The following is a 24,837-nucleotide window of genomic DNA, read 5'->3' on the forward strand; positions in this document are numbered from 1 at the left end:
TGGCATATTGGCGAGGAACAGGTCATTAGCAAAAACTCCAATGAAGACAATTGGCTTTGGGTTTGATTTTCCTGTTTTTGTGGTTAGCTTAGCACCAGATGGTGCCCTAGTGAGTTCTGTATAAATAATACAATCACAGGGTTGAGTGATTCTCTACCAGTCACAGACTCAAGCAGAAAATAGCACTTGTCTTTCTGCACAAGCCTATGTAGATTCTCTTATTGCAGATTTGTTCTTATGCAGCTCAAACTCTCAAATTCTTTTTATGGTTGGTGTGTGTTTTTTTTTTTTTTTTCTATCCTTTATTGGGCAAGCCAGCAGCCAACTCCTCATTGTGATCCAGGGGGAAGGGCGACTGATTTGAGGCTCTTTAGGTGATACATCCACCCATTGCAGAGAGGAGAAGAGGCAAAGAAGCAAAAATTTCTGCATTTCCTCTCTTGTTCCTGAAAAGGAAGAGTGGCCCCAACACTCCCTTGACAGTTGGTGCACATTAGGGGGTGAGGGAACTGGCTTTGCCCACAGAAGCCCCGTGACAACCCCTTACAGGCTTTCAAGGTCCAGCTCAAGTGCCAACTCCAGCCCATGATGCTCAGTGATCTTTCCTCTTTCTCCAGGTTCAGATGACAGTTACAGTTTGTTCCTTAAGATCTAGCTCTTCATTAGGTTCTCTTTGGTATTATACATTCCCCACACCTCTCTGTTTGGATGTAAGTCTTATCTCACCCATGGGATTCTAAGTTGCTCAAATCTATTTTCTTACAACCTGAATGACTTAGCACAGAATTGGGCATTCAATAACTGTTGTTGAATTGATGACACATATGTGGGTCACAGCTCCCACACACTGGAACACAGATTTAATGGTCAGTACCCCATTCAATGAGCAGAGTTCATCTATTGTGACACAAAGGATTCTCGTTTCTTAAGAGTGATGGAGAAAGAATGAAAAACTTCTCCTGCTTTTCCGCTTTCATTTTACTGTCCTGAAGATGACCCATATAGTAGCAAACCACAGAAAAGGTGATGTAGCCCATTGGAGGAAAATAGGTGGAATCACTAAGAACCTTTCTTCTTTTGAAAGCTGCCTGTATTTTTACTCTGGAAGCACAGATAACCATACGGTGCATCCAGCATTCACATAGACCTGTAATAAAATTGAGCCACTCAAGTATTTTTCTGACCTTGGGGCTCTATTTCCAAGTCTTTGCTTTAATAGTCCCTATGTATTAGATGTTTTGGGGTGGCCTCAAAAGGGCACTTAGGAATTCAGATCAGACTATTTAAACCAGTAATTTATTAATTATAAAGAACTAATTTCTAAAGAATTTATTTCACATATTTCCCAAAATATCTTATGGTCTGCAACAGAGTTCTCAAAGTATGTCCTATAGAATATTAGTATTTCATGACATATAAATAGATGCTTCTTGGAAAAATAATTGGTTGCTTGATTGTTGGGAGAAATGTTACATACCCTGTTTGCTTCTTGGAGCATCACATAGCATATTAAAGGCTCCAAAGAGTCTTGCAGCAAAAAGTTCTGTTTAATTTGTTTATCTTGGCATTTAGCAAACATATTTGATCTCAGGAAGAGAATAATATTTAGTGAGTATTCTGTGCCAGGTGTATATTAGCTTATCGAATTTTCACAATAAAACTCTAAAATTCCCTGGTGACTCAGATGGTAAAGAAGCTGCCTGCAATGCAGGAGACCCAGGTTCAATCCCTGGGTCAGGAAGATCCCCTGGAGAAGTGAATGGCAACCCACTCCAGTATTCTTGCCAGAGAATTCCATGGACAGAGGAGGCTGACAGGCTATTAGTCCATGGGGTCAAAAAGAGTTGGACATGACTGAGCGACTAACACTTTTCACTTTCACCCATATTTAAAGACAGGGAACTGAGCTTCTGCTATATTAAATGATTTGTTCCAGGTCAAACAGTGGCAGAGTCTTATATAGTGAATTTTCAGGTTGACTCTGCTACCAAGTAGCTATGTACCACTGTTTTGGACAAATAAGTCAATCTTAATTTTCTTATCTTTAAGTCACATCAAAATAATAATGTTGGTTTAAAGATGAAAGGAGTTGAATTTATATTACCATGTTTTGACAGAAAAGTGCCACACAGATAGCATTTGTACTTTTCAAAAATAGGAGGAGGAGGGGGAGGAAGAGGGCAACAACTAGTTCCAGGAAACACGTTCACTCAAAACACACAAGGCTATGTGCTAGACTTGTAAGAAAGTGAAAGTGTTAGTCGCTCAGTGTCCAACTCTTTGCAACCCCATGGACTGGAACCCACCAGGCTCCTCTGTCCATGGGATTTCCCAGGCAAGAATATTGGAGTGGGTTGCCATTTCCTCTTCCAGGGGATCTTCCCAACCTAGGGATGGACCCTGTGTCTCCTGCATTGCAGGCAGATTCTTCACTGCCTGAGCCACCAGGGTAGCACATGTAAGAGCAAATGTGAAACAAAAAAGTTACAGCTTCCCTGAATGTTCACCAGAACACATATATTTTCATTTCATAACTGCTTTGTATTTTTGGTATAGTTAGATTCTCAGATTCATGGATTGATCAAATTGGGCAGTACAGCATTAAGGCACTCAGTGGTACTGTTTTGAAATGTTAAGACTAGAAATACATTATGACTAGATATTGGAACTTTGACCCTTAACGGCAACTTTCTTTGCTTCTATGGCTTTAAGCCAGAAGCTAAGCTTCTTTCCATTTTTTTTTGTATCATTCATTAAGTAGGCATTGCAAAGACCTAATGGTCTTAGAGAGTGGCTCTGCCTCACTCGACCAATTCTAAGATATAGTACTTGATTCTTAGGACTCTATTGTCTCTCTCAATTTGTCGAGTTTACCATATGAGCTAACCCATTTTTACTTGGCCCCTTGCAAGATTAAGTTTGAGTGAGTTGGATGTAAATACATTTTTCCTCTAAATTTTGAGTCTTTATAAATTTGTTCTACCTGTAAATTTAACAGATAAATAACACAGTGGACAATATAACACTCCGGAACTTATTCCACATACTGACCTGAATGTGGTGATGGGTGTATGACAAAGGGGAAGAAGACTGCTAATCAGACATCTACTTTGCCAAACTGGAAACTGATTTCCTCGTTACCTAAGTTGAACTGAATTCCGTTTCCAGTCTCGAAGTCATTACGAAGGCAGAACACAACTGAACTGAGACAGACTGCATTTTGCATTCTGAATCCCTGAACTATCATTAGCTGATATCATATATATTGATAGATAGTATAATACTCCACCAAGTTTATTAAAAGAATAATTTAGAAGCCCATGGTGGTTTTATCATCTGGGGTTCTACCATTCTCTAAAGTGTGATGACTGTTTCTGTGGTTTTCCTAGATTTGGTATTTATGAGTTGTTCATGGCTCTGACATTATTTTATGCCAGAATTCATTAACCTTTAAAATGTTTCTGATATGGTTACTCACTATTGTCACCTCTGATTTCTAGACACACAGAATGCATCCTAAAAAGAGGAGATAGAACTGATAGCATTCAGATTCACTGGAAGTTGCTTTCTTTGGCTATTTGGTCTCTGAGGTGTAGTGCCAGCTGTTCTGGAGAGAGCAGAACTGCCCTTAATGTGATGACATTCCAGTTCCTTTGATAGAGCCTCAAATTACAAGCTTCACTGTCTGATAACTGATTTCTTGAAAGACATGCATCTATATCTTTGCTGTAAAGAATAGAAGAGAAATAATGGCACTATTTAAAGGATAGTTTCAATATATAAAAAAGGGTAATTGCTGTGAAATCTGTGCATAGCCTAAACGAGCTTATACTCTGATAAAAGCATTTCTCTAAAGGCAACTGCCTGGGTAGATTAATGGTGCTGTCTGGGTTCTGCTCAATAGAGCTTATGGGACTAAATAGGATGGACAGTAAAAACAAACAGACAGACATAAAACCCAAAACTTCTTTCACTCTTTTCTAAACCCTTTGGTCTTTATGTAGCTCAAAAGATGAAGCAAGCATCAGAAGTACTTCTTAACACTCATTAAATACTGAGCCTTCTGCTGCTAAGAAGTGACTTAGGAAGGATTGAGGCCGAAGTAAGATATATTCTAATATTGATTCTGGCCTGAAATAAATGCTTATGTCCTTGAAATAATTTGCTGGTAGCTGTTTATTTATTATTTTCTTTATATATTAAATAAGTCCTTTGGTCTCCTTCAAGTTCTGGATGGGCTAATTAGCCATTTTGTAAACCAACATAGTACAGTATTTCATCTGGATAAATTAATTTATAGTCTTGCATTGAAATGTAATTAAAATGTTGTTGCAACTAGTTTTTAGTCCCTAATCAGCAATTGCTGTTACTCTTTACATGAATTGGATGGTAAATTTCATTAACTTGTTTTCCTGGGCAAAAGATAGTGTCTAATTGCAGTCTCTGATCCACAGAGCTACATAACAAACCCCCTTGGCTTCAGCTTGCTAAGCAAAAGTTTTTCATGCCCTGTAAAGATATAGAGATGAAGATGCTCCTTTTTGCTTTGATAATATGTTTTTCATTTCCTTGAGGGTGTCTTTCGGCTTGATAATCCCAACTTATGAACTTGAAATGAGGCTATTTTTGGCTACAATTTAAGCCAAAATTTGCTTATTTTGTTCTTCCTACATAAATGTCAAGTACAGTTACAATCAATCCATCAGTTTGTCTGCCAGTGCTATTTAAAAGTAAATTTCAACACTGAAACTTATACATTCATTCATTTATTCTGTCACTCAACAAATATTTATATCTGACTATGTTGTTCAAGGCATTGTGCTAAATATACCTTATGATGCTTTTTGTGAACATAGCAGGACAATTTCTTAAGTTTAAAATTTGAAGTTGAAAAAATTAAAAATTTTGCATATCAGATTTTTAGTAGAAGCAGGCCAAATTGATGACATTATCTATCAGTAAGCATGGTGTATTTTCACATCTTTAATACTTAGTAACTGTGTGAAGAACAACGTATTTGCTGAACTAGTGACTTTTTTGGAAATTTAAATTGTTTGACTGGTAGTTTTCTAAGAAAACACTGACAGATTTTTCTGTAATGGTCTGTGTAATCATGTGGTTTACATTGCTAAGCTTTTTTCCTGGGAAGGCACATTACTGAAGGATTAAAATAAAAAAAAATACTGTACTATGTTTGTGTCACATACCTCAGTTTTTAACACATTTAGTAAATTAAATTGAACAAATTAAAAATCAGTGAGGCTTTTGGGTTGTGAGAAGGTTATTTGGAATTTTGGGTAACAGCTCATTGCACCTTAGGTGAGATTTTTAAAAATACTTAATTTTGCTTTACAACGTTGCTTGAATTTGTAGAAATGGGGCTTTGTGATTGTTTCTACACACACACACCCTAGCTGAGACCCCAGTTGAGGAAAGAAAGTTGGATCTAGTCAAAACTAGTAGACACAACATAGTTAATGAATTCACTTGTTTAATTCAAGGTATATCTTCCTGATTGATTATAGTATAGGCCAGCAAAATATTCTGGTGTTTGAGCTAGTTTACATTATCCTTAAAGGGGTAAAGAAAGAACAGGAAATACCTTCTCATCTCAGTTTGTCCTCAGGCATCAGGTCACAACTACCACTCAGTACCAGAAACCCAGTCTTCAGTAGGTAGGTCCAGACAGGAAGCCAGCTTTTTAACATGAAGGTTGAGTAGTGATGCTTGGTGAATGTGGAGATTGGACACCCTGGAGCACAGAGCAACACTCTTTGATGGAGGCTGAGCAAACCAAACAAGGTGCCTCTCTGACTAGCTTTTCTATGTCCTACCAGGCTCTTGTTTTCACACTGCTATCTCATCTTTTCACCAATCTTTCTTTTAATGTTTTACAATTAAGATAGTTGAAAAGATAGCCTTTCTGAAGCAAGTGCTTGTTGAAGAAACTTTTCCCCATCACTCTGCTGCTGTGGTAGTTTTCCAGAGAAGTTTCTTCACTAGATATCTGATTCAGGTATCATAGGGAATTAGAGGTATTTGTCAAGTCTAGTTGGGCTTCCAGGTAGCTCAGTGGAAAAGAATCTGCCTGCCAATGCAGGAGATATAGGAGAGTTGAGTTTGATCCCTGGGTTGGGAAGATCCCCTGGAGGAGAAAATGGCAGCCCACTCCAGTATTCTTGCCTAGGAAATCTCATGGACAGAGGAGACTGTAGTGCATGGGGTCTCAAAGAGTTGGACATGACTGAGCAACTGAGCACTCACACACGCACACCTTATGTCTGGTTAATCACGTATCACAGACTTCCAGGATAGGGGGAAACCTGTTCATTTAGGCTGACATTCAGCTGATATTTGGGTCTCTTCTGCTTTTAAAAGGAATCTCACAAGGAACTCATTGCCTCCTGAGACAGCCCTTATTTGGTATTTCCTCAAGGGTATCCTCTTTAATGGCAGTCCCACAAGGTACTTTACAAAAAGAAGTGTTCCATGGTCAAGTAAGTTTGAGAAGTAATAGTCAACATTTAAGCTCTGAGTATTCCTACAGAAAGTAGACTTGTTTAAATTAACCTGCAGCTTCCCTCAACTAATTTGATCATGAAAACTCTTTCTCCCATATAACACATTTTAATATTCATTCTACAGAAAATGTTTCAGTATATGTTTTTTCCAGAGAATACATGTTTGTTAAAGCAACTTAAAATTGCATTGACTTTTTGGACACATCTCAAGCTGACCTTTTGACTCCTTGAGTCTCATTCTCTAGTACTACTTGCTGTTTGGAGAAGGCGATGGCACCCCACTCCAGTACTCTTGCCTGGAAAATCCCATGGAGGGAGGAGCCTGGTAGGCTGCAGTCCATGGGGTCGCTAAGAGTCAGACACGACTGAGTGTCCTTGCTTTCACTTTTCACTTTCATACATTGGAGAAGGAAATGGCAACCCATTCCAGTGTTCTTGCCTGGAGAATCCCAGGGATGGGGGGAGCCTGGAGGGCTGCCGTTTATGGGGTCACACAGAGTCGGACACGACTGAAGCGACTTAGCAGCAGCAGCAGCTGTTTAGTCACATCTTCCTGTTTTGCTGTGGCTAGCTTTTTGGATTCAAGTATTGGTCTTCTTTTTCATATTTCATCTTATTGGATCCAGCCCACCTCTTCAGCTTGCCTTTTTGGATCCTGACTGTGTCATCCTGAACATGCATTAGCAGTCTGAGATCTGTGCTACTCACCGATGTCATGAGCATGCCATCTAATATCCTTATTCAATTTGTTGATTAGAAGTGATGAATAGGAATGGGCAAGGTTGGTATTGAAGAGGAAAAGTTAAAATTTTGCCTAACTTCCTACTCATTCTGCCTCTGTAACTCAGCTTGCTCCTTGCAAAATCTGGATCATGTAGGTCATATAGTCTCAGAAAGTGTGGACTACAATACTAGGAACTGGAGCTTATCTCACTCACCCTTGTCCTGCTCTTTGCAATTGCCCAGCCCTGCAATCCTGCTTAATCATGCCTGTCCATGTAGAGGTCAGGTATACCTCTCCCTGTCTTTACCACTATTCCCCCACGCACGAAACCCCTTAGTTTTAACCAGCCTATTAGCAGCTAGTGTTGCCCACTATAGTCTGTCTATAAAAACTCTGTAACCCATTTGTTCTGGGCTCAGAGCTTGGAGTGTTTACTCCTCTGGACCTGCTGGGGTAATAAACCTGAGTTCTCCAACTCTCCGAGTGTGGCGCTTGTTTTCTCCATTACTGGTTTCTGCAACAGTATCATTCCATAAGCCATCACCCTTTGGTTCCAATTGCAAATCTCTCTAGTTAGTAACAAATCCTTCAGAAGAGAGTTTCCAATTGCCCTGGCCTCTAGCCTTTAGTCTTTGTAGTTTGCAAACCTGTTTTTTTTTTTTTTAAGAGGCAAATCATCTTTTCCTATTATTAGCTCTTCCAATTTTTTCCAAAGCAAAACGTAATAATTTTGTTTCTAAATATAGTGGCTCATCAACTCTTCATAAAGCTAATGCCACATCTTTTCAGGAAGTAATGCTGGTCAAAATCCTGCTATATTTTTGCAGAAAATATTTTGGGGAGATGTCTTAAAACACCAGGGTGTCTTTCTGTGCCTAGATAATTTAGTTGGCGTGGTTTCGGTATATTTGTATTGTAATTTTCTATCTGGAAGAATAGTCTTTTGAAATTGTATACACTAATTAGTGTAGTTTGTAAAATAATAGATATTTTTGTATGTGTGGGAGGTAATGCTTTCAAATGCAGCATTTAAACATAATTGCTCTTTAAACATCATTTCACTCAAAAGACATGTATTAATTTTTCTTATAACTGCAGGTTTGGGGTGGCCTATTAATTAATCTCCACACCAAGCAAAAAAAAAAAATCCAATGATTTTCCAAATGTGTTCCAAATATCCTATTTATCTGAAAGTGAAGTCGCTCAGTCCTGTCCAACTTTGCAACACCATGGACTGTAGCCTACCAGGCTCCTCTGTCTGTGGAATTTTCCAGGCAAGAGTACTGGAGTGGGTTGCCATTTCCTTCTCCAGGGTATCTTCCCTACCCAGGGATCGAACCTGGGTCTCTTGCATTTCGGGCAGATGCTTTACCATCTGAGCCACCAGGGAATAGTTTATTTATAATTGTGCCAGTATATTTGCCAAAGTTTAGCCCCAGTTATTTATTTACACAAAAATGAATCCTAGAGAAGAATTTTTGCTTTGTTTGCAAATCACTAGAGTAATTTTTTTTTTGAAATTTTGAATCTACTTTTCAGTATCAGAGCATCTTCACATTTTTATTGTTAAAGTTGACTTAGAAGTATTTCAGAAGTTGTAGAAAGCTCAAGTTCTGAGACTGAAAACATGAGTTCATAATTGGCACCATGCCTTTTTTTTCACTGAGGTACCTGGGATAAGGGCTTCCCTCTTAGCTCAGCCAGTAAAGAATCCGCCTGCAATGCAGGAGACCTGGGTTTGATCCCTGGGTTGGGAAGATCCCCTGGAGGAGGGCATGGCAATCCACTGTAGTTCTTGCTTGGAGAATCCCATGGACAGAGGAGCCTGACAGGCTACAGTCCATGGGGTTGCAAAAGTTGGACACGACTTGGCCACTGTTCCCCACTCCCACCTGGAATAAGGTTATTCAATATGTCTGAACCTCAGTTTTTCATTTACAATATGTGAGATGAGGATGATAATGGATATTTATCTCATAGGATTTCTTTAAAGATTACATGAGGAGTATTTAAATAAAGCATGTTCTACATTGCTTTATACACATTGAGAATTGGATAAGTGATAATCAGTCTTTTAAGATTCATCTATAAGCAAAACCCTTAAAATGTGCAGAAAAATTTGGCATGTTATATCAAACTTTTATTTCTACAGTGTTCTCCTAATCAAAATGGTTACATTTTTCCAAAGTCTTCAGTTTTCATGACTGTGGATTTATATTATCTGACTCACAGTCATAAAACATGGCAGCATAGTTAAAATTCAGACTGTTCCAGACAGTCTATTTCACATAGCTACCATCCAGTAGTATCCAAAACGTTTCTCAATCATAGCACTTACCACAGTGCCTGATTCAGTCTGTAGGAAAAACAAAACAAAGCAAAACAATAGGCCCTTTCTACAGGGCATCTGACTATTCTGAATTTTCCAAGTTTGGGCTTTTTAAGTTGAGTTTAGGACATAATTCTGGATATTTTGTGTCAGGCGAATGTAATCTACTTGATTCTGTCTTGTCTCAACAAAAATTTGAAGCGAGGGATGTTAGAGCCCTAGGTGTGTCACAGCTCTCAGACAGACCCTATTATAGCTCTCAGGTCTTGGACAGACCATGTTATAGCTCTTAGACAGATCGGTGTTACAGCTCTGTGTTACAGCTCAATTTTATTTAGACAATTGCAGGAAAATGCATCCTCAAGGCGTGAGGGTATGCCAACCCAAAGATGCGAAGAGAAGAGAGCCCCGGCCCTTTGGCTCCTCTTTTTATATATTTTTTTCCTTCCCATTGGGCCTGCCCTATGTAAATTGGGCTAGCCAGGGATGCTGTTTGTTCTCCCTGAGGTCCTCACTCCGGTCCTCGGACCTTCCTTTGACCTTCCTTTGTTCTATTTTTGCTGGCTTTTCCCTTCCTTGTCTTTTAGCCACTGCCATTTTGGACTCCTGTTTCCTATTCTAAATACATAATATTTTGTTTCCCTATCAAAGTCAGATAGTTTGATTAATTTTTATTCTGGGTATTTTTCATTTTTTTGAAACAGCCTAAGTTACAAAAAGACAGCAGGTTGTATCATGGCTAAGGGTAAAATGTCTTTGCGTAGGGTATACACCTATTTAATATTAAAAGGACAATGAGGTTTCTCGACTGAAAAAAAAATACACAACCTAAAAATTGAGAATTATGTTTTATTTGGGGTATTACTGAGGACTGTAAGCCTGGGATATAGCCATGTAGATAATTCTGAGAAACTGTTCAAAGAGGTAAAGGAGGAACTAGGATTTGTAGTTTTTGCTGAGGGAAAACAAAACAAAACGTGTAGTCAGACATCAAGAGATTACTCCTAATCACAAAAAATAGACATCTCAAGTTAATAATTTTAGTGCTTTTCTACAAGGTGAGAAGAGTCAGGAGTCTGGGTTCATTGAAATTATTCCTTTGATATAACTATCTAGGGCCAGTATCCTGTTGTGTTTTTTTTTCATCCTGAATTCCCCTCAGGGGGCATGGAGAAGAGTACAGTGGCTGATGGCTTGATGGCTACATCCTTTGTTTACTGAAATGGCTAGCAGTATTCTTTGTCTACAGGTTTATTCATGACTAGTCCTGTGAGGACCTAGGTGAAGACATCAGCCAGCAGCCCAAGTCCTCTGGAGTGACAGCTCCAGAGAATAAATCCAATAGATGATTTTAGGCAGTCAGCCAGAGCACACAGATTCTTGTGCAATTTGTTTTCTATACAACGATGCCTTACAGAGGGGACATGAATTTGGGTTGAAATTTAGTCTGCATTCTACTCACTGTGGGCTTCTCTGGTGGCTCAGTAGTAAAGAATGCAGGAGATGCAGGTTCAATCCCTGGGTGGGGAAGATGCCCTCAAGAAGTAACTGGCAACCCACTCAAGTATTCTTGCTTGGAGAATCTCATGGACAGAGGAGCCTGGCAGTCTACAGTCCATAGGGTTGCAGAATCTGATGCCACTGAGCACACACAGGCATGGGCTGAGAAGGCATAACCTGGACCCTCTAGAACCATGCTCTTGGTTTCTGTGGTATTGTGATTTATAAGAAAAATATATATTTGGTCATAGTTACTATTCAGCCGAGAGGTGGACTATAAAGAAAACTGAACACTGAAGAATTGATGCTTTTGAACTGTGGTGTTGGAGAAGACTCTTGAGAGTCCCTTGGACAGCAAGGTGATCCAAGCAGTCAATCCTAAAGGAAATCAGTCCTGAATATTCATTGGAAGGACTGATGCTGAAGCTGAAACTCCAATACTTTGGCTTCCTGATGCAAAGAACTGACTCATTGAAAAAGACCCTGATGCTGGGAAAGATTGAAGGCATGAGGAGAAGGGGACAACAGAGGATAAGATAGTTGGATGGCATCACCGACTCAATGGACATGAGTTTGAGCAAGCTCCAGGAGTTGGTGATGGACAGGGAAGCCTGGCATGCTGCAGCCCATGGGGTCACAAAGATTCAGACGTGACTGAGCAACTGAAATCAACTGAAGAGAGACTGAATCTCAGCTCCCCAAGCCCTTGGAATTTCAAATATATAGAGAGATTAAGGTGTTTTTTGTTTTGTTAATGAATGCCCTTAGGAGAGAGCCTAAGGGTGGGGGCTGGTTGCTAGTAGAACCAATCTAGCTACCACTAGACCTTTGGAACTTTGGGTTGGAACTTTCATTTCCACCCCACCCCCAAACTGGTGAGGGGACCTTGAGGTTTAAATAATGGACAATAGCCAATGATTTAATTGAACATTACTTTGTAATGAAGCCTCCGTAAAACCCCCAAAGAATGGGCGACCTTCTGGTTTGGTGAACTTGTGGAGATTCGGGGAGAATGGCACTCCTGGAGGGCATGGAAGCGTTCTTGCCCTTTCCTCATACCTTCTCTTGCATTTGGCTATTCCTGAGTTATATCCTTTTATAATGAAGCAGTGATCTAGTAAGTAAAATATTTCTCTGAATTCTTTGAACTGTTCTAGCAAATTAATCAAACCTGAGGAGGTGGTCATAGGAACCTCTGATGGATAACCAACCAATCAGGCAGAGAAGTACAATGATAACCTGAACTAGCAACTGCACTTTGAGTTGGGGGAGGGGGTAGCAGGGCAGACAATCGTGTGGGACTGAGGCTTTTATTTATATGTGGGGAATCTGATTCTATCTCCAGGTGGATAGTATCAGAATTGAGTTAAATTATAGGACACCCAGCTGGTGTTCTCCCTTCCCCACTGGAAATTGAGTTTTAGAATATCAAAAGAGTTCAATAATATTTCTAGAAATCATTCAAGGATCACGTTAGTGATACAATAGAAAGAACTGTGGGTTTGTAATCAGAAAGCCCAGGATTTTAATCCTAATTTCAACAGTTACTGCTTTGTGACCTTGGTCAAGTTAATGAAAAATTTGGGCTGTTCATCATCTCTATAACATTTTAAGTGATCATATATGCTGTGAGTTTTATTACATTTTGGTGAAATTTGGTACAGAAGTAGAAAGGACTTTTGAGATAAAGAAATGACTGTGAAAGTGTGAAAGTGAAAGTCACTCAGTTGTGTCTGACTCTTTTCGACCCCATGGACTATACAGCCCATGGAATTCTCCAGACCAAAATACTGGAGTGGGTAGCCTTTCCTTCTCCAGGGGATCTTCCCAACCCAGGGATGGAATTCAGGTCTCCCGCATTGCAGGCAGATTCTTTACCAGCTGAGCCACCAGGGAAACCCAAGAAATGACTAAGTTGCTATTTTAAAGCCAACTAGTCATCCTGCCTACAGTATTTACCAGAGGTAAAAATCACTTCTGGTTCATGTTGACTGATAGAATATATGTATGATATTTACAATTGTGTGAATTCTAGAATTCAGAGAACCATCCCTTATATAGTGTCTGCCTCTAGGATTTAGAGGGAGTGACTCCCCATGCTGTTATCTGGCCCACTGAGGTTTGAACTACAGAGGGGTGATGCCCCATACCACTACATTTTGAATAGCTTGAGATTTAAGAGCAGCAAACCAGGTCACAGAATAGTCACCACAACATCCAATGTGCCTTTCTTACAAGTATATTTCAGAAATTTATAGGTGGCCTACAAAAATCCTATTCTCTTAAGAAAGTTTAAATTATTTTTTCTTCAATTTCCCAACTAGAAATAGTTCTTTGGGAAGAGCCCATTGCATAGAGAATACACTTAGCAGCAACAAGGGCTTTCCTAGTGGCTCAGTGGTAAAGAATCCTCCTGCCAAAACAGAAGACTGTGCATTTGATCTCTGAGTCAGGAAGATCCCCTGGAGAAGGGAATGGCTACCCACTCTAGTATTCTTGCCTGGAGAATCCCATGGACAGAGAGCCTGGTGGGCTATAGTCCAAGTGGTCACAAAAGAGTCGGACACAACTGAGTGATGTTAGTGATCTCCTGGACTATAGCCCACCAGTCTCCTCTGTCCATGGGATTCTCCAGGCAAGAATACTGGAGTGAGTAGCCATTCCTTTCCCCAGGGGATCTTTCCATCCAGGGATTGAACCTGGGTCTCCTGCATTGCAGGCAGATTCTTTACCATCTGAGCCACCAGAGAAGTCGCAGAAAACAACAAGCAACAAGAATATTCCAAGGTTCTTATTAACACAGGAATGGGAAAAACCAATAGAAGGTTCTAGGTAGCTTTCATCATTAGAATATGCAGTATATATAGATTCTGCATTTGTTAGTCAGACACAAGATGTTCTGCAAGAATCCTGAGGTGTAACCTAAGAAATACAAGAGTACAAAAATCAAACTCCAGTAATATCCCTATAATTCTTACTGGCTCTAGGAAAATGGGAAGAAGCCCTCCAGAAAATGATTTCCTTTCATGTAAATTCTTTTAGTAAACAACACTGAATCATAAAGAATGTTCTGCCTTTTGTTTGCTAGTTGTTTTATAATTTGATCTGTGATTCATATATTTAATTCTGTTCCATACATGTAGTTCCTTATTATTTTCTGGTGGTACTTGGGTCAGAACCCATATTAACTTGTGGTTTCCTTGGTTCACAAATGACTACTTCTCTGTGGCACTTTACCCCCATATTACACCATAGAGTTATGCTTTACCCAAAGATTGGTTTTTGTAGCACCTACATTCCTTGAAATCACATCTGCTATTGGGTTTTACTTTCCTGAAGAATATTTTCTTTCTTTTGACTAGTTTTGTTGCAGAAACCAGTAATCAAGAAACCAGGCGCCACACACAGAGAGTTGGAGAACTCAGGTTTATTATGCTGACAGGCCCAGAGGAGTTAACACTTGGAGTTCTGAGTGCCAAACAAAGGGGTTACAGTGTTTTTATAGACAGATTATAGTGGGCAACACTAGCTGTTAAAAGGCTGGTTTAAACTAAGGGGTTTTGTGTCTGCAGGAATAGCAGTCAAGATGGGGAGAAGGGTACCTGACCTTTACATGGACAGGCATGGTTAAGTGGGTTTGCAGGGGCTGGGCAATTGCAAAGAGCAGGACAAGGGTGAGTGAGATAAGCTCCAGTTCTTACTATTGTAAGTCCCCCCTTTCTGAGACCACATGACCTGTGTGATCCAGACTTTGCAAGGTGCAAGCTGAGTTATAGAGGCAGAACGAGCAGGAGGTTAGGTAAAATTTTAACTTTTCCTCTTCATTTCCCCCTCTTGACGCTTCTGTCACTCATTGTAGAAAGCATCATCTCATGTTTTGGTAGGATATTCAGAGCTCCCCATTGTGTAGGGGGCTATATTGAGGTATTACCATTTGTAACTTTATGGATTCAATCCAAGAGGTTATGAACTGGGTAATTGCATTGAGTATATAAGGGCCAAACAAGAGCACTGCAAAGAGCATGAAGAGAGGACCTGTTAAAGGGAAAAGCCATGATATTCAGCTCTGGATAATGTTCCAATTACCCCAGGAATTAGCTAGTTTCTCTCTCCTTCTAATGATTTGTTCCCTTAGCTGCTGAGCCATGTCCCTGATGGAGAAGGCAATGGCAAGCCACTCCAGTACTCTTGCCTGGAAAATCCCATGGATGGAGGAGCCTAGTAGGCTGCAGTCCATGGGGTCGCTAGGAGTCGGACACGACTGAGTGACTTCACTTTCCCTTTTCACTTTCATGCATTGGAGAAGGACATGGCAACCCACTCCAGTGTTCTTGCCTGGAGAATCCCAGGGACGGCGGAGCCTGGTGGGCTGGCGTCTATGGGGTCACACAGAGTTGGACATGACTGAAGCGACTTAGCAGCAGCAGCAGCATGTTCCTGACTATTTCTGATTGGTTTACATAAAAGCAGCCTTCTTCATTCAAGAAGAGGCATAGCTCTTCAGCTGTCAGTGGGTCTAGCCCTCCCCTATTCTGTAAAACCATCTCAGCCAGGGAGTCTAGTTGGTCCTATAATGATGAGCACAGCAATAATATCGATTAGGAATAGAGGCCAGGGTTGACAATAAAAATCTATCAATATTTTGATAACCAGATCCTCAAGCTCCTGCTGTGCATTGACCAGCCAGCTGCCAGAGTGTGGCTGGAGCAAGGCTGAAGAATCCTCAGGTTTATGCTGTGCGTTAACTAGTCAGCTTCCAGAGTGACCAAAGCAGGACCCAGCATCCTTCGTGGATGAGGGCCTTGTCTTTAGAACCAGACCTTGAGGATGTTTTTGGGGTCCCAAACTGCTTTCCAGGTGTCCTCATCACAGGAAGTCGCTGCCTTCTTAACTCTGGTGTGGTGGATCCAAGAGATGACACCTATAACTCTAACAGCAGAAGGGGTTGCCAGGACGACCGTGTGAGGGCCTGTCCAAACTGGCTGGTGTTTTTTGTTTTTTTTTTTTTCCTAATCTTTAACCCATACCTCATCTCCTGGCTGATAGGAATGAACCCAATTGCCCAAAGGAATTGGTGTCCTTTCTAAGGCTTATTGGGTGATATGGATGAAGACTTTTACCAGGGCTTGGAGGTGTTGGGACATCTCCAGGTCAACTAGTTGTTGGTGGTCTCCCTTGAGCTTTTTTTAAATCACTGGGGGTGGCCTCCTGTGTAAGATCTCAAAGGGAGAATAGCCTGAGGACCTCAGGGTGTATTTACAGAGAGAGGTGAGAGTCCACAGAATGATAAGGCAGCTTGTACTAGCATTGTCTGGGTGTTGGCTGGCAGATATTCTTGTTGTACTACTACTTGGAGAAACAAACTTAACAAGAAAGTTAAAGATATATGGGCCAAAGATGGATAGAGGAAAGCTGCTGAGGGGCTAGCCAGGAGAACGAGATCCAGACATTGATACATGACATTAGTGCTTCCCTAGGTATGAGAAGATGTAAGAATTTGGACTCATAAAAATATTTACCTGAAAACATCTGACTATCTGAAGGCCTGTAGTTGTTGGTTTTTTTTGTTTGTTTGTTTGTTTTGTTTTTCCCAGAGCACAGAGTGCCTTATTTTTTGTCTCTACCCTGAACTCTTTTCAAGGGGGTGTTGAAGGTAAACATCTTGTAGTGCTCAGGAGTTAATCTTTGTAGAGGCAGCTGGCAAGGGCCAACTTTCAGTCAGCAGTGCCCCTTCATAGCCACATATTTGACCATGTTTTAGGGGCATTTCATGGTAATTGTGTCCCATGGTGCTGGGAAAGCTCATTCCCAGGTCTAACGAAGATTCCATTGACAGGCCACTCAGTGTGTTTTCACTAGACCAGGCCTTGTAAGTAGCAAAAGTGTCTGGACCATACCTGTCTTACCAGCCTCTTGATCCAGGAAAATATTTCCTCTTGTTGCTTCTTCCCATATCTAGAGTTACATTATTACAATTATTGATCTCATATGGGACTGTATATCAGCATTTTATCACAGGCTCAGTCACACATTTGGTAACGTAAGAAATAATCTTCTGAAACAAGTTACATAGAAAATAATATAGCTTGCAGTTATTAGTAAGGTCACAAGCAAGAATTTAAGTCAAGAACTTTCATTGGGTATAGCCTGGTATACCCCAGGTCATCTGACTCAGTTAAATGATTATAGCCAAGTGTTCATCTCCTGGTTGTACATCATGTAGCATCTGAGCTTTATCTGAAGATTGGTTACTGAAATAAGCTTTAGAAACAATCTTAGAGTGTCCTTTTTATAACTTAATTAAAGCTTTTAGCAATATAACAAGGAACTATCTCAGAAGTGAGTCTTAGTAAGCACAGACCTTAATTAACAAAACTAGAATTTAATATTCAGTGAAGCATAATTTTTTTGGAGAACTCATTGTGAGGGCATTGACACTGTAGCCAGGGAAGCCTTTAACCCATCAAATAAAAATGAGGTCTGTCAGGGAGCCAGGAAAAGCCAAGCAGCCGTCTTGGATTTCCCATAGCCTTGGCTCTTTGATTTTTAGCTGTTGTTTATCCATTTTTAATTTCCTGATTTAGGAGCAGACTATTGCCATGTTTTTAGGACATCAGGATAGCAAAAGTCTTACCGTCAGGGGTTATTTTGTGTAGAAGCAGAATGAGCTTTGTCTACATGTACCATAATCTTAAATAATGTTTATTTACTTTACCAAAGTAACAAAAAGACTTTAAAAACAAATACAAATCACTTAAAGGCAAAGAAACTCATAATCTGTTATTGAAAGCTGCATTCTAAGAAAACTTTGTTCTCTAAACAGAGAGAAGACCAAATTCCAGTCTGGTACCAGCTTACTGTTAATAACAAAATTTGTTTATCTGCTTAACCTTAGGAAGTCTTTTCCATAAATCTTGAAGAACTAGCAGTATTCTTCTAAAGGCATGAGAGTAAAACCTTAGAAAACATGTTTAAAAATCTGATTCTATTACAATTGACAAAGAAACCTGGTCATTGTTGTGATATGTAACACTTTAATATGATAGCTAGAATTGTAATTGACCATATTTTATCACGGCATATGAGATCTATATGAATTTCACATAGTTTAAGGATATCTATATTAGTAACATCAACCATACAGTATAACCTGAAAAGGTTTATCACCCCTTCAACAGTACTTCCCATGTAATTTAACATATCCAATGAACCTAGGTAGTTTAGTAGCTCTTTGGGATGTCTCAGGGACCCTCTGAAGCATCCAAAAGTTAGCTAGAAGTCAAGTTATTTAGGAAGTTTTGTCAATAAATATCAAAAGGGTGTATAACAGTCAGGTAGGATCATATAAGTTACTGTGAAATAATAGTTATTTCCTTAGCCAAAGTTAACAAAAAATTTCAAAGGTAAATATAGAACAGATCAATTAAGAGGTAAAGAAACTTTATTATTAAAAGCAGTTCAACATCTGAAGAAAGTATGTCATCTTAACAGAGAGAAAGGCTGAATTAAAGTTTTGCACTAGCTTACTTTAAGCTCATTTAGGTAAACTTAATTAAATTTATTTTAAACTTAGTCAGTCCTAACCATCCACAAAACTTTTTTCAGGGTCACTTTCCACAAACCTTCTAATCACTTTTTGTAACAGTCACCTGTAAGTCAGACCTACTTTCTTTTCCCTTTATAAAATGTAGTTTTATTTTTTATACTTTATTTATTAAAAACATACATACTACTTCCTTATTAGATTAGCAAACAAACATTAATACTAGATATTTAATATTGAATATTTCCCAGTTTATGTGAATCTGAAATTTATTTAGGTTAATTTTTCTTGTATTTAGAAATGTTTGATTTGTAAGCAGTTACTTTCTCTGGTCCAATCACTTCATGGCAAATAGATGGGGAAACAGCGGAAACACTGGCTGACTTTATTTTGGGGGGCTCCAAAATCACTGCAGATGGTCATTGCAGCCATGAAATTAAAAGACGCTCACTCCTTGGAAGGAAAGTTATGACCAACCTAGACAGCATATTAAAAAGCAGAGACATCACTTTGTCAACAAAGGTCCGTCTAGTCAAGGCTATGGTTTTTCCAGTCGTCATGTATGGATGTGAGTGTTAGACTATAAAGAAAGCTGAGTGCCGAAGAATTGATGCTTTTGAACTGTGGTGTTGGAGAAGACTCTTGAGAGTCCCTTGGACTGCAAGGAGATCCAACCAGTCCATCCTAAAGGAGATCAGTCCTGGGTGTTCACTGGAAGGACTGATGTTGAAGCTGAAACTCCAATACTTTGGCCACCTGATGTGAAGAGCTGACTCATTTGAAAAGACCCTGATGCTGGGAAAGATTGAGGGCAGGAGAAGAAGGGGACGACAGAGGATGAGATGGCTGGATGGCATCATTGACTCAATGGACATGGGTTTGGGTGGACTCTGGGAGTTGGTGATGGACAGGGAGTCCTGGTGTGCTGCAGTTCATGGGGTCACAAAGAGTCGGACATGACTGAGCGAATGAACTGAACTAAACTGAACTTTCTTTAGGCCAATTAAATTAGAACTCGTTTACAACTTCAACAATATTATCAGAAAAAAACAAAAGACATACATAAATCCAGACCGACAGACAGACGGAGATCTTATAGTTTTCTGTTTGAGATTTAAAATATCTCTTTGACCCCCTTTTTTTTTTTTTCTTTGCTTGGAGGTTTAATTTGCCCAAAGCTGAGGTCTCAGGCAAAGTGGGCTGTGTATTTCAAGGACATGGAAAGGGTTAACTTCAAGCTTTTTCCTAGGCAGGCCTTTTAACAAGCCAGTTGTTTTTAATTGCATATGCAAAAAGAATTGGTTTTGCAGTTTCCAAAAAGAAAAATTTCTCTCTGTTCATTCAGCAGTCACACACTCACAATCATTCAGAGGCTATCACAATGCCTCCCTTCTCCCGAGAACCCAGGTTTCCTTAACTGTTGCTCCTTTCCTGGGAGCTCCAAGGAGGTTATCAGTCACATTGCCTCCCTTCTCCCGAGTCCCTGGTTCTCCTTTTCTGATGCTCCCTTCCTGGGAGCTCCAAGTAGGTGATTGATCAGTCTTCTCTTCTACCCATTGGGGTAGGACCTGACTGGGGACTGGACCCGGGGCCTTACCTGATCCTGTGGCCATTCCTGGTGAGTTGGTCTGTCCCTCCAATGAGTCCAGTTGGGATTCGGCTGTCCATAGAGTTGGAACACTGATCTGAAAGAGAACCTGGGATACTGTCAGGTGGCGTGCCTCCTCGTTCGTCTTGGGGTTCCTTCACTCCAGCCCGGCTGAGCCACCAGTCCAGTGACTCAAGGAGCTGGTGTGGTTGGAATCTTGCTGGGGCCTCCAGAAATATTGCAGAAACCAGTAATCAAGAAACCAAGCACCACACTCGGAGAGTTGGAGAACTCAGGTTTATTACGCCAGTGGGCCCAGAGGAGTTAACACTCTAAGCTCCGAGCCCCGAACAAAGGGATTACAGAGTTTTAATAGACAAACTATAGTGAGCAACACTAGCTGTTAGTAGGCTGGTTTAAACTAAGGGCTTTCATGTGTGTGGGAACAGCAGTCAAGATGGGGAGGGGGATGCCTGACCTTTACAGATGGGCATGATTAAGCAGGTTTGCAGGGGTCAGCCAATTGCAAAGAGCAGGACAAGGGTTAGTGAGATAAGCTCCAGTTCCTAGTATTGTAAGTCACCACTTTCTGAGACTACACGACCTATGTGATCCAACTTTGCAAGGTGCAAGCTGAATTATAGAGGCAGAATGAGCAGGAGGTTATGAAAAATTTTAACTTTTCCTCTTCAGTTTTAATGTGCCTTTAGTTTTTTACTGTTGCCTTTATTGACAACATTTTTGGGAGAAATGTTAAATTAGTTCTGCAACTTTTTTGGCTGCGGTAAAGTCTACAAAGCTTTAATTGCAAAGTAATATTGGCAAAAATAACAATCTTATAATGCATAAAACACTTTAATTTGACCTTTCTCCTTCCTTTTCTTGATTGAATAGCTTCCTTCTGTTGGGATCCTTAGATTGACAAGCTAGTTAAGCAAGGCATGTGTTTGTTTGGTAGATTGAGTTGTCTTATTCTCGTTTCATTTTGATGTGTGCTTTGATTAAAAGAATTTATATACAAGGGTGGGACATGCTTTTAGCAGTTGGTAGGGATTATTCAAACATGTTTTCCCTTACTTTCATGTGGATATCTTTCTTTTCAGAACATCACTTTGGCAGATAATGGTGTAAGTATCCCAAGGTAAAGAAAAAAAAAAAAGTTGTAGCTATCCTTTGTCCCAATTACCACAAAATCATCATCCATTTGTCCTGTTAAAAATACTACTCATGGTTTAAATTATCAGTCAGTCAGTTCAGTCACTCAGTCGTGTCCGACTCTTTGCAACCTCATGGACTACAGCACAGCAGGTTTCTCTGTCCTTCACCAACTCTCAGAGTTTGCTCAAACTCATGTCCATCAAGTCGGTGATGCCATCCAACCATCTCATCCTCTGTCATCCCCTTCCCCTCCTGCCTTCAGTCTTTCCCAGCATCAGGGTATTTTCCAATGAGTCTGTTCATCATATCAGGTTAAAATTATAGGTCTACATTAGATGCAAAGGAAACACTTTTTCATCTAGCTCTCCTGACCCCTAGACGATCTCCTTGGTATTCTGTTTACCTAGGGGCAGGTTTCTGGCCACCTGTCTTTATGCTCCCCCATGGATCAATTCTCCTGACATCCTGGTGTCATTTGCACACTCCACTTACATGGTCTCCTATACTACAGTAGACTATACTGCAATTAAACATTTGCAAACTTAGCTGATCTCTTAGCATTTCTTTTATAAGACAATCTTTTTATCTCTCCAAAGTAACCTTCTTTTTCCATTCCTCTGAATAGCTGTCTCCAGCCATGTCTTCCTCTTAGTAGATGATTAGGTCTTCTAATTTCACTAAAATGCAGGTTATCAACCATGAACTCCCTCAACTTTCCTCACCTCTATCTTCAAAATATGCTTTAAAATAGGCTTAAAAGTATGGTTAAACCTCTTTCCCTTTTGTTTGTGAGTAACAAACCTGTGCCAGTATTTTCTCTTCTGTTCTTTTGCTTTCTACTTTCTTGCTGGGTTTTTTTGGTGACTCAGATGGTAAAGAATCTCCCAGACTATTGTCATCTGTTATCTTCTAACTATCATTGTCTCCAGTCTTGTCCCATAACCCACTGATGCATTCTCTTCATTATAGCCAGAGCAATTTACCAACTGAGCCATGTCACACTTTTGTTTCCAATTCTTTGTTACCTTAAGATTAATATCTAAAATACTTGACACGGTGAACAAGATCTTATCTAATCTGGCATGCTGTAGTCTCATTTCCACCATTCTATTTATTACAGTCATAGTCTCTGTTTCCTAACTGTAAAACATAATTTTATATCTTTGTGTTTTGCTCATGAAGCTATCTGTTATTCCCTTTATCTACAATGTCTTACCCATCTTCTGGACATAGTAAGTTCCTACTCATTCTACAAGACCAAGTTGAAATATTGCCTCTGTGTGAAGTCTTTTCAAGTCTAACTCTAAGCAGCATTCAATTTCTATATATTAACATGGCCCTCTTTGCATATTTCTATACAGTGTCTCCACACTGCCTTCAATTATGTGTTTATGTGCCTTTATATCTTTTATAGACTGGTGAGCATCGTGTCCTAATCATGTTTGTTTCTCAAGCTTCTAGCACAGTGCCTGACATGCATTGGACACTCTGTATTGCTGAATGAGCAAGTAGAAGAATTAAAGTGAGCAGAACAGGTTTCATTTTGGATAGTCTAGAATAACTTGATGCCTCAAACTCTAGACACTTGAAAAGATAACATTACAACAAAATTGTCAAAGTTCGAGATGCCACGTATTGTGGCAGAGATAATTATGGAATTGCTAAAAATGTATAAAAGCTGAGGCTTTCATGTTGTTGCTGGGGGAGTAGGGGTGCAGGGATAGAAAGAGAAGTAGGGAGGCAGAATGAGTGGCCAACGATGGTGGATCTCGTCTTCATCCCATGACTTCCACACACCCTTCTGGGTTTTCTCTTTGGCGTGTCCTGTATTCCTCTTCAATGAATATTGGAAGTCACTATCTTTCACTTCTCTTTAGGAATACTTTCCCAACGGGTCATGTTTATCACTTGACTGTGGTGTCCTTGAATGTTCTTTGTGCTTCTCTATGGTAGAAACACCAAAAGGAGGATGGTTCAACTTACTCCCTTCCTCACCTGCTATGGCTTTAATCCCATAGAGCATGCCCAATATTTTTATTGAGTTCTGTTTCAAAAGACTCTAAATAGATCCGATAGCCCACTAAGAGACATAACATGACATTAAACTATGAGCTTCTAAACAAATGTGTTGAAAGACTGCCCTATTTATTCATTAATTCAACAGTCAGATTAAGAGTACCTACTGTGTGCCATATCACAGACTATTCAGAAAAACATTCATCATGCGCTATGTGGATCCTCACATCCTTTGAGATGATGCTTTCCTCTTGCTTTTTCATTTTCAAGTAGTTTTTTAGAGTTTATTTACCAGTAATGTATAAGGGTAATTACAGTTGCTGCTGCTGCTGTTTAGTCACTAAGTTGTGTCCGACTCTTTGAGATCCCATGGACTGTAGCCTCCAGACTTCTCTGTCTATGGAATTTCCCAAGGAAGAATACTGGAGTGGGTTGCTATTTCCCTCTCCCAGCGATCTTCCTGACCCTGGGATCAAACCCACATCTCCTCCTTGGAAGGTGGATTCTTTACCTAGGTGGTACTAATTGTTAGACCCAACAATCTTAAAAAGTATCTGAGTGCAGGTAACCTCAGGTAAAGTTTGACAAAAGTCTTACAAAGTAATTGATAAAATCATAATAGGAGGATCTTTGACTGTGCAGATGACCCTGATAATTTATGAACCTTCTCTGAAGATCTTTATAAAAGATCAACACCCCTGTAAAATGTTACAGACAATAATAAACTTGGATCGGTTGATCTTTTTGAGGTCCTTTGAGCCCTAAGATCCTATGGTTAGAATCCATGTTTGATATTATAGATTCTAGGACAAACCTCTACTCAGCTCTCTGATCCCTTTTTGGCATTCCATTTAGGAAACCGAACAGTCTTTGGACTAATTTAAAGTACAGTGAACCCTCTTGTCATCACTGGTGATAGGGAAGGACTGTTTTACATCAAGATTTTACTGTGTATATGTATTTTTGAAGCTATGATTTTATTCATTTTGTAATTTATCCTATTGTAATGAGCTCTGTTATGACATTGACATTTATACGAAGTGGATTTGATGTTAGGAAAAGCCTCCCTGGTCTTGTCTTTATACCCTTTTTCCTGCAAAAAGTCTAGGAGTTGTTTTTTCCTCTTTCTTTACTCTTGTCTGCATGCGTGCTCAGTCATGTCTGACTCTTTGTGACCCCATGGACTATAGCCTGCCAGGTTCCTCTGTCCATGGGGTCTTCCAGGCAAGAATACCAGAGTGGGTTGTTATTTCCTCCTCCAGGGTATCTTCCCAACCCAGGGATCAAACCCAGGTCTCCTGTGCCTCTTGCATTGTAGGTGGATTCTTTACCGCTGAGCCATCTGGGATAATCTCCTAATTTTTCTGACGTCTGCTGTTTCATAAAATAAAGTTTATTTACAACAGTTTTAGGTTTACAGAAAACTTAAGCAGATAGTTTAGAGATTTGCCATTATGC

At 39.9% G+C, this 24,837-nt stretch overlaps 2 protein-coding genes and 1 non-coding gene across 3 annotated transcripts in view; 2 read left to right on the forward strand and 1 right to left on the reverse strand.

The window, feature by feature from the left end:
• The window catches only part of LOC145535589 (uncharacterized), a 263,139-nt gene that overhangs the window by 103,093 nt on the left and 135,209 nt on the right, over positions 1–24,837 (forward strand). The window lies entirely within an intron of this gene.
• The window catches only part of TENM1 (teneurin transmembrane protein 1), a 795,886-nt gene that overhangs the window by 1,977 nt on the left and 769,072 nt on the right, over positions 1–24,837 (forward strand). The gene's annotated exons all lie outside the window — the stretch shown is intronic.
• Positions 8,564–8,635, reverse strand: TRNAF-GAA (transfer RNA phenylalanine (anticodon GAA)). The gene has a single exon. It is a non-coding gene; the product is annotated as a tRNA-Phe (tRNA).

Source organism: Giraffa tippelskirchi, chromosome X (assembly GCF_054371585.1).
Source record: "Giraffa tippelskirchi isolate mGirTip1 chromosome X, T2T-mGirTip1v1.2.pri, whole genome shotgun sequence".
Classification (NCBI taxonomy): domain Eukaryota; kingdom Metazoa; phylum Chordata; class Mammalia; order Artiodactyla; family Giraffidae; genus Giraffa; species Giraffa tippelskirchi.